The sequence below is a fragment of the Echinops telfairi genome, unplaced genomic scaffold (genome assembly GCF_000313985.2).
Source record: "Echinops telfairi isolate 266 unplaced genomic scaffold, ASM31398v2 ScPeMD7_23;HRSCAF=83, whole genome shotgun sequence".
Classification (NCBI taxonomy): Eukaryota; Metazoa; Chordata; class Mammalia; order Afrosoricida; family Tenrecidae; genus Echinops; species Echinops telfairi.
Genome location: NW_022103920.1, coordinates 9892511 through 9903796, shown reverse-complemented (window position 1 = coordinate 9903796; position 11286 = coordinate 9892511).

Genomic DNA, 11286 nt, shown 5'->3' with positions numbered 1-11286 from the left:
CATGAACCCTTGATAATTTATAAATTATTATTTTGTCATATTTTACACTGTCCAATGTCTCCCTTCACCCACTTTTCTGTTGTCCACCCACCCAGGGAGGAGCTTATATGTAGATCCCTGTAATCGGTTCCCCCTTTCTACCCCACCTTCCCTTCAACCTCCTTTTTATCACCTTTTAGTAACATTTAGTTTTTCTCATGCAAGTTCGACATTTTTCCTAAGTTTAGTCTTAGCTGTTGCATCTTTTGCTTTTGTTTGTATAATGCCAAAGGGATTTGTGCTTCCATCAAGTGTTCGGTGGTTTATGACGGACTTAATGGCACCTAAGCAAATGAAGTCCATGCATGCTTTTAAGATTGTGTTCGAATAGATTTTCAATCGATCCTCTTTGAAGGATCCTCCACAGTGCTTTTTTTTCTGCAAAGAAAAGAATAAGAACTTGGTTGCTTATTTCCAAGAGTTATGCCTCTGATTTCTAGTCTGTGTATGACACTGGAAAAACCTCTAGAATAATGTCACGCAGTGCTGATGATGTTGAGTGTTGGACTCTTTACTTTGTATTTTAAAGAGAATGTCTTTAACATTTCATAGCTCAATGTAATGGCTCTAGATTTAAGATGGATTGTTGGGGATGAGCTTGGTGGGGATGCCCATTCTGCATATATTATTATGGTTTACTTCTTACTTGGCCTGTGGGTTTGATGTCTTATGTTAATAAAATTTCCTAATACCGAATCACTTTTGCCTCTATGGAATACATACATTTAGGTCACAGTGCATTGTTTTTCAAGTTCAACTGGACTCTGTTTTGTAGTAGTTTGTTTAGATCCATTGTCCAAATGATATTGCCCTAGAGTTTTCTTGTCTGTAACTATTTTTGTCAAGATTGAGGTCAGGGTTGGTTGTGCTAAATTCACAAAATGAATTGGGTCACTTTTAATCTCTCCTGTGCCCTGAAAAACAGTTATATAACTTAGGAATTATCTGTCCCTTCAAGCATTTGTATGTGTAAGTATCAAGTATTTTCCCTAAGAGCCTTTATGGAAAGTGATAACTTCCCAGAACCTTGATAACGTGTCCAATTTCTTTTGTGGCTACTAGCCTCTTCAGGCTAAAATTTTTAGAATCGATTTAGAAAGATTACATTTTCCCCACCTCCATCTCCCCCCTCCTGTCAATGATGCTCAATTATTTAGGTTTATATCTGCTAAATGCTGTTTTACTTTAATTAATGCAAAATGATCTACTGCCCAACTTAATGTTTGTCTTGCTTTGAGTTCTTTCTACTCTGCCAATTGTGTTGCTTTGCTTACTCTTTTGTTTGTTTAATTCTTCCTCCCTTTCTCCTGTCTTCCCTTTCTGTTCTGGAATTTTGTGGCTGATTGGGACACAATTAAGCAAATAGCTTTATTTCTCTCACATCTCTGTATTCAAGTCTTCCCTCCCCTCTCTCTCTACTTGACCCCATCTTGAACCACACACCTAAACCAATCCAAATCAAAATCCTAATCTCCTCTCCATTCAGTGTCTCTCACGTCCTCATTAACCCCGAATCTCAGGCCATCCAAAGCACAGGGAAAGCCTGGTTTCCTTTTTGAACTCAACAGTCCTCCCTTTACTCCTTTCTCATACAGGAGGGGTGGGGCCACAGTGACAGAGCGGTTTGTGATTGGCTGTTCATCCAGAGGCTGGGCATTTGAAGTCACCCATCAGCTTCATGGAAGACAGGCCTGCTGGCGAACTGTTTCTAGAAAGATTGCAGCTAAGAAAACCCACCCAGAGATGTCATGAGTTGGGCCATCCAATGGCAGCTCACAGCAGCAGTTCATCCCATTAAAGTCTTTTTGAATGCAAGTGAAGAATGTTACTTTCTCAAAATGGCTTCAACAATGAATGGTGTTAGGGAGCAGAGAAATCAAGGAGCAGGTGAAAGGTAAACTATTGGGGCCCCTGAAATAGAAACCCCTAGCCAATTTATAATTAAAAACCAACCAACCAAACCTATAAAGGGTGTTTGGTAAATCACAAAGGAAACAATTCAAAAATGGATTGAAAATGATGATGGCAGCCATTGTACAGTTATGCTTGATGTAATGGAACTATGGATTGTAATAATAAATGTAAGAACTCCTAGTAAAATGTCAAACAAACAAACAAAATGAAGCAATTCAGAGATAGGAGAAGTTTCATGTATCCCGTGACTCCACTGTGTTGTTTCCAGGGTTGCAAGCCCAATCCAGGCATGAGCTCTAGGGGAAGGTCCTTACTTGTAGGTTGCTTGGAAGTTTCTTAGTGTTCCTGGGCATTCCTTGGCATCTGTGTTTCCTCTGTACATGTCTTTTGGTCTTTTTACAGGTTGACATTCAGAAGTGATTTTAGGACCCTAATCTCCCCAATAACTTCATTAACATAACAAAAGAAAGGTCCCAATTTCCAAATAGGGTCCTATCTAACCACAAGGTTAGCTACTGTACCAGAGAAAGATGGGGTTTTGTACTCCTATGAAGAGCTAGAGTCTCAGAAAACAGAGGGCAGCTCTACCCCGCCGTATGGGGTGGCCATGAGTCGGAATTGGCTGCCTGGCAGCACCTTTGCCTGGACTTTTGTATTTGGGGAATGTACTTCAATTCATCACAAGGTAGAAAATGCTTCCTGTGGTCACTATCCTTGGGTTACCTCCAAATTTCCTTTTTGTTTTTTCCATCTCTCTCTCTCTTTTTTTTTTTTGGAAGTTGCCCACGTGGCTCTTTGTCCTAGTTGGACCCCAGATGATACAAGCACTTCACACAGGGCCTGATGAACCATGACCAGGAATCTGGGTCAGTGAGAAAAAGACAGCTCCTCTGGGACATGAAGTTATTATTGGTGGTGGTCAGGGTGGAGGATTCCCCAAAGAAGGAGGATTGGAAAAAAAAGACATTTGTTACAGGATGTTTCATAACTAGGGCAAATGGAAGGAAGCAGAGCTCGACACAGCATAAAAGACCCCTCAAAAAGCATTCGTGGAAAAGCCCCATGGTCTTTGCCTTTCATTTCCCCCCAAACTTTTGAAGCCCCTTCTTATAACTAACAAATATAATGCCCGTTCTTCATTCCATGGGTATGTAATTGTAAAATAAATGAAGGCTAGAGCATCAGACCTCCAGACAATAGGTAATTGTCCTCGGCAGATCATTGTCTTGCTTTCCATCAAACGTCCTTTGGAACGTTTGTTAGAGCCTGTTTCCTGCATTAGCTACCTCTTATCTCCCCGACTGTAAGTTAATGTAAGATAAAGAAGGGAGAAAGTGAGGCAGGGAGTCCGCAAGTTATTTTTACCACATTCAGACATTGGCGAGAGTCATATCTTCAGGGAGTGGCCCTGCTTCCCACGGAGATGCCCTCACCAAGCCCTTCAGGCGTCTAGCCCTGGGAAGCATCTGCTAGTCACCCTGCCTGTTCTTTCCTTCCTGGGTGCACCTGCAGGATGTCTGGGCACCTGGGACCCCCCTCCGTGGTAAAGTCTGCATCAGCTCTTAGAAATCTGGGGCTCCCTTGTAGTTCTCAGGGGGCAGGCTGTCCTCCTCTGTTTATTCACATACTTCCTTTTGTCTTTACTCCACGGATGACAAGCAGGGCATAGTTCTTGCCAAAATTATGTAGTGGGCAAAAAGTTATTTTCAGAGTCTCCGGCTTTTTCCTCTTCATCCCCTTAAGGCCACTTAGTATGTGTCAGGGATTTGGCCAGGCCCTCGCAATAAAGAAGATGATTAAGATAAGGCCCTGCCTTCATGACCTCCGGGTCTGGGGACTTGTGATCTACTTATGGATTCTTTCTGCACGTGGAGAATAGTCTATAGTGCAGTCTATCTGTGATAGACTCACAGTGTCTTTTCTCCTAAGTCCTGGGCTCATAATTCCAGCTGCCTCTAAAGTTCTTCCCCTGTTTCAGTGATAACCTCGAACTAACCATGCCTTACATTTATGCCTCCTTCTTGTTTTAGATCTCTTTTTCTGACTTCCCTGACTTGACTTGAAGCCTCAACGCTCACCCCAAACTCCATCCCTTCAATAACCGGTGGATCTTCAAGAGTTACAGTGGTTTTCTATTCTCGCACTCTTCTACCTCCTTCCTGAATTACCCTAACTGACCCTTAGTTGGCTTCCTTGACAATTTTCTCCTCTTCCGTCCCATCCTTCCAATTGTTGGCCAACTGGTCCTCTTAAAGCATCATTTCGGGTCTTCAAAAAGAATACCCATACTTTGCTCTCCCCATCTCCCCTTCTCTCCACTAGAGATTTAACCGGCCTGAGGCCACAGCCCAGGATTTTAAGGGTCTTGGCAGCCGTCTAGATCAAGAACCATGACTTCTAGAAAAGGTTGTTGTGCACCAACTCTTTCCAGCATTGCAGCACTGGACAAAACAACACAGTGAGCATAGTAACCACAAAGACCACGTTGGGGAAATATTTATGAGCCACTTGTGTGCGGCAAGTCAGGAAACAGTGCTAACGTTGGGGTGATGGCAGCCGGGAGCTTGGCTGGTACTGCCTTCCGTCGTGCAGAATGTGAAGAACCACAGTCTGGCCTTCTGATAGCTTCCTGGGAGTGGGTGGGTTTCTATTCTAATTTAGATGCTGCATTTCCCATCTCCATAGGAGGGCTCCAAGAAAAACACAAATAGGGGCGCACACATCATCGTCCTGGGCGAATGAATCATGTTCTAATTGCAGATTAGCAACAGAAAGGCTACAAGTGTGTCACAAAAGCCAAGGCAGTTATTCTCTATTGACAAACAAAAGGTCTGATCTTTTATGCTTATTTTTAGATAAATAAGAGGCCTATTTTGTGTTTGTAACTAATTTGGGACCTGAAATATCTTAGGCACTTTTCTATATGTCAGAGTTTGCCAGAATGTAAAATTCCCAAAGACAATATATTTAAAAAACCAATAAGCCAAAAAAAAATCCTAAAACATTCCAGGGAAGAATGCCATCTCCCAGTGATGAACTGTGACTTAACAAATGACCGGTTTTATACTTGTGCCCAGAATGTAGCAGGCTTATCAGTCACTCGACATTTCTTTTTGGCTCATAGACCAAGATCGGATCCCTTCCAAGAACCTTTAGGTAAAATTAATAAGACAGGATGCCATAAGGAGGTACTTTAGGAAGAAAGGAGCTTTGTTCTTCACTGAACTATGGAACAGATTGAAATGATCTAGAGTTGAAATTCTCCCATGAGCGGTTGACATTGGACCCGCTGGAATGTTCTTGGTGATACCGGACCTGAGTATGGGGCTGGCAGGGGCCAGGATGAAGGAGTGTGTTAGTCCAGGTAGACTAGAGAATCAAATCCATAGAAACTCTTATGTGTATAAGAGAGAGTTTTATATAAAGGGTAATTATACATCAAGAAGGCATCCCAACCCAATCCAGTCCAATCCCATAAGTCTGATATTAGCCCATATGTCTGATACCAGTCTATAAAGTCCTCTTTAGACTCACACACAACACATGCAGGACGATCACAGGCCAGTGGGGAGAAAGTCTTTGGGTCCAGTGGTGCTGTAAGCATCTCAGCGCTGGCAGGGGTCTTCCATGTGGCTCCTCCAAATCCAGGGTTCTGGCCGCATCAGGGTGGGTCCATGTAGTCTCTTCTCAGGGATGTCTCGCAGGGAGTCAGCCTTGTCAGTAGAGAGACTCCAAGGGAGTCATCAGAGAGAATCTCTCCCACCTCCAAGGAGGAAATCCAGGAATTCCGAGAATTCTCAGGGGAAGGCCATGCCCACACAGAGGCCTATGGCTATGACCTGATTGACAGACTAGACTCCACCCCTTCACTCTTAATCCTCTCAAGTTCCAAATTGACACCAGATTATGAAACTACCACAAGGAGGATCAGAGCTATTTATACCTGCTTCTCAACGAAGTGCCTGGAGTGAGCATTGGAGGCCTTAAAGGAGAGCGTAGTCTTTCTTCAGCACTCACGGCAGAGGTGGGAATGGAAGGCCTGGGAGGGAAGACCCAAGTGGGGGAAGAGGCTACCTTAAAAGAGGAGGGGAGGAGCCTGAGCAGGGGGATCACTGGGCACTTCAACCAAAAAGCCCCCCAAACCCAAAAAACCTCCAAAACCCAAAGAGCAAAACAACTGACTGGCATTGCGTTGATGCTGACTCTTAGGGACTCTGTAGGACAGGACAGAACCGTTCACCACACGATGAGCAAATAACACGCTTTACTTTGCAGTGGCTGCTTTTGTTCTGTCTTTTGCAGACTGAACTGGCTGTTGGTGAGGATGAGGGCAAAGGAAGGATACGGCTTATTTTCTTCACCGTTAGACGTTAGAGTTATTTGAAGTGACTTCAAAAATGCATGGAAAAAATTTCAGTATATTTTAATACCATTTCCTCCCCAAACTTTTGGAAGTCCCCTCATATAATTATTCCATCTCAGAGCTGGAGTATGAAGCAGGCCACCAGTACCCTCATCCTATACAGAGCCTGTATTTTGCAGGTTGTCATCTGTGGTAGTTACAAAAACCCATGTCAACTTGAAGGTATAAGAGTGAAGGGCTGGAGTTTAGCCTGTCATTCAGCACCCAGCCTGATGGTGCCTCCTTGGGAGTGTGCCCTCATGAGGAGGAGTCAGGGTTCTTCCTCACTTTCTCCCTCGAAGTGGGACACACACTCTCTCTCTGCTTGACAAACCACGTGGGGCCACGCTGAGACTTGCCAGAGTCCTGGAGATGCTTCTCCCACCACTGGATCCACAAGACTCCTCACCCACTGGCCTGTGATCTTTCTGTATTTTGTATCATTGCACGCACTACATTAGTCTGAAGAGGAATTCATGAGCTGATAACGGATTTACGGGCTAATATCAGACTTATGGAGTTGATTTGGATTGGGCTGGGATGTCTTCTTGACATCCAATTACTCCTTGATATAGATCTCTTTCTTACACATATATGAGGGCTTCTGGATTTGTTTCTCTAGTCAACCTGCTCTAACACATCATCTTTACCACGCTATGAAATCATAGTTCCCTGTACCTTCTCTTCCCTAATGCAGGTATTTCTGAGAATCCTCGTGCACTGGAAACAAATGTGAGTTCATGGACAAGTCTTGCTATTGTGCTCATTATCCTTACTGTAGCTCCACTGCTTTGAATAACCCTGCACCACCAAACCCTGCAAAATCGCCCCCCATACATCTTTACCCCTCCTGAGGGCACTACCATCTCTTCTCCTGTTGCCTAGCAGACATGGCTATCACCTTCCTAGCCCAGGATCCTGCAAAATGCCAACTTTTTTGGTAAAATACTACAAGGTGATTGTGGCTGGCTTCCTCATTCTCATGAGATGTACCTTCTTCTAGAAACTTCTTAGTCTTTTTTTCCTCAGTTGAGTCTATGGTGGGTCCCACACTACATCACAGACATGCCCACACATAGGTGAATTCAGTGTTGGCATGTGTGTTCATAGCTCACTTGAAGCTGGAAAGCCCTTCCTCAAACCGTGGAGAAGTAGACATTCAGGAGAAGTAAGTTTCTTATGCTGGGGCTACATGATGTTCATAGTAGCATCACACTTAGAGCTAAAATACTCAGTTACTAGCTATACTCCAGAGACAGAAGAAGGAAGATGTTGTCTCTGGCCTGCTTTCTGGAGCCACAAGGAGACAGTGTTTGGGTTGAGAGCTGAGCCAGGCATATTGGGGAACGTCTCTTCAAGATAGAATTTGGCAGTGTAAAACCATGTGACTTGTGGTGCTCATGAAGAACATTGAATAGATTGTGGACTCCTAGAAGAACAGACAAATTTGTCTCAGAGGAAGTACCACCTGAATGTTCTTTAGAAGAGAGGGTGGTATGATTTTGACTCACACTGGACCCATCATCGGGGGACCAATAGCTAGAGGAGGCCATGATGGTTGATCAAAACAAGGAAATGCTCAGTGACATGGCTTGGCACAACAGCAATACCAACCGGTTTAAATGGCTCACGGTCAGATCGCATGTTGTTCTGATGTGCACAGTCTCTGTGAGACAGAGCCCACTCGGCAGCAGCCAACAACAACAACAACAACAACAGCAAAGCTAATGCAATATCCTGCCTGATAGGAGTTACCAGCGAACGTATTACATAAATCATTTCAATCTGCATTAATACCCAAACTTTATTTTTATTTTATGGTTTCCCCTACACTTCCAGACATGACCATTTTTCCTTAAAAAATTATGAAAGATTGTATTTTACATTAAGCAAATTTGGAGATGACTGATGTCAGATCCCTTCGATATTAAATGGACTCATGGCATATATATTTTGGCCAACGATGGAATAACTAGTGTTTTCTGGAAGCTGAAAATGATAATTTTGCTTTAAAATTTGAATAAAATATTTACTACTGTTTGCAACTCTGAACCCTTAATTTTGATGAGACAGGTTTATAGTTGCAGAGAACTGTTTCCTGGAACTTTTGTGAGGGTAACTGTGATTTCTGTGTTTGTTGTAGAGTAGATTCAGAAATTGTTCTTGAATATATTAGTGATGAAGTGTTTCTCTTCACATTCACTTCTTGGACTCTCAATTAGACAAACTTCTTTCTAATAGCTGAAAGAAGTATTCTGTGAGTTGTGGATGTCAGACACTAACTCTTGAGAGAATTCTACATCAAATTTAGATAACACATTGTTCCCTTATTTGATTAATATCCCTCTAGAATTGTTCAGGATTATAGTTTCTTTTCAACCCAGAAGTCAGACATAACCAGTGTCTCTAATTTTAGCTCTTTTCACTGCTGTGGGAAGAACTGGAGCCAAGATTTAAATAATTCTTAATTCTTGGTAGGATGGTGAGATAGGAGCAGTCAATAGCCCAAGTGCTTCACGCCCCTAAAGGAGTGGGTGGGGGCAGGATTTTCAATGGCTGATTGTTCAGAAATAGATGGTTAGGCCTTTCTTTTGAGGAGCTTCAGGGTGATTTCAAACCTTCAATCTTTGGGTTAGCAGTTGGGCACATTCACTCTTTGCTCCTTCTGTGACACGCTAAGGGATGGCTAGGAGATGCCAATTATAAGGTGAAAAATCTAGAGCGTGGGCTTTGGGGTTGGTCAGAATGGAGTTTGATAGCTGGATCTTCTAGTTACTAAGTGTTGACCTTGTGTGTGTTGTTTCTGGGTTCCTCTGAGCCTCATTTTTTTCACTGATAGATTATTATTTACCTCATGGTGTAAATAATAGAGTGTTAAATGAGACGTTGAGTGAGAAACACACAGCCCACCGAAGAAACCCATCAGGTGAGCAATGGTCATCTAATGGCTTCATCACTAAGCATCTGATTTCTCTTCTTCAGATAACAATGTCTGATTGTCCTTTTGACAGCCCCCCTCCCTGACTCCCACATGACATGCTTGCAGTGGGGCTACCGGCAGCCACAGAGGGGAATGACTCTAGCACACAACTGTGGTGACCCCTTGAGATAGGACATGACCCAAGTCAATCCAGGAGGACTTTACTCAATGTGGGAGTTATCAGGAAAGATGAACTTCTCCACTTGATACTTGAGGTAGTTAGTTTATTGTGCCAACCTGGCCGATAAGCACCTGTGGGATTAATTGAAGGGCGGAGAGCTAAATGGCTCGGCGAGCCTTGCCTTTTTTGTCTCTTGCTCTTTGGTCATCAGACTAGTGTGTGGCTGCCTTGCTTGTTCGGTGCCTCAATTTGCAAGCTACACTACCTGTGGGACACCTAACCCGTTACTGTAATTTGAGGTTCCTTCAAGACCTGCTTCCCCACACCATTGGAACTTACAGCTCTTGAGCTGGGGACTGTTGGTCCCTGTCATCTGGCTGACTGTTGGTGACCAGATGTGCTGTTTGCTGCCTGTGCCCGGATAGCCTGAATTACTCTACAGAGGACTACCCGGCGGCCCTCAAGACTTGAAGGACTGTCAGTGTCTCACAACTGTCTCACGGGAGTGAGTTGCACTGAGCCATTTGTACTGCTTTATAATTTAATTAACTGTTTATTTCTTATGTTATATAGCTATCTGTATAAGTACACATATATATAATTATTAGCATTCTGGTCTTGTTTCTCTAGAGAACCCATCCTAACACAATACTTGAACATGGAACGAGGAGGATGGAAGCTGTTGGCCACTATTTTGCCCCATGAACCCCTAAGATGAATCCAATCGATGGTGGAGAGCAACACCAAGGGGCTAAGAGACCTAATTTGAGGTTCTGGTCCCCATGTTTCAAGTATATTAAGCAATGTATCATGTTTAATTGACTATCTACTAATATATTGTTTTTTCCTTGGCTGTGCAAACCCATTTAACAGTATATCAGTGAAACAAACACATAAACAAGCAAACAAACAAAAACAAACTATCGATAACATTGAGAAGAAAGGGAAATCTAGAGCACTGAATTGTGCTGATGTAGAGCCTTGTATGGAACAAGAGGCAGTTGCTTGTCTAGATAAAGGAATACGGCATGGTTTACAATTAGGGATGTTGTGTGTGTGGATATGTCCTTTCACCACACTTATTCAATCTGTATGCAAATAATCTGAGGAACTGGACTCTATGACGAAGAACATGGCATCAGGATTGGAGGAAGGCTTATTAACAACTTTCAATGTGCAGATTACACAACTTTGCTTGCTGACAGCAAGAAGGACTTGAGACACTTGCTGATGAATATCAAAGACTATAGTCTTCATTGTGGATTGCAACTTATTTTTTGCAAAACAAACAAAAAAAAAGCCCAAATCCTCACTATGGACTAAAAGGTAACATCATGAAAAGCAGAGAAAATATTGAAGTTGCCAAGTATTTCATTTTGCTGGAATCTACAATCAATACCCATGGAAGAGTAGTCAAGAAATAAAATGTTTGATTGTAATGTGTAAATCTTTTCCACAATGCCTCCTTAAAGTGTTGAAGAGCCAGAAAGTCACATGACCCAAACCATGCTATTTTGAATCACTTCATATGTGTTAGTCTGAGTTAACTAGAGAAACATATTCAGAGACACTCATATGTGTATAAGAAAGAGCAATTGAATATTGAGAAAACATCCCAGCCCAGTCCAGAGCAAGGGCATAAGTGAGATATTAGCCCATATGTTCGATATCAATCTATAAATTCCTCTTCAGACTCATGAAACACATGCAACAATGCTGAATGCAGGAAGATCACAGGTCAGTGGGTGGAAAGTCTTGTGGATCCAGTGGCGGTGGAAACATCTCAACGATGGCAGGGGTCTCCACATGGCTCCTCCAGCTCCAGGGCTC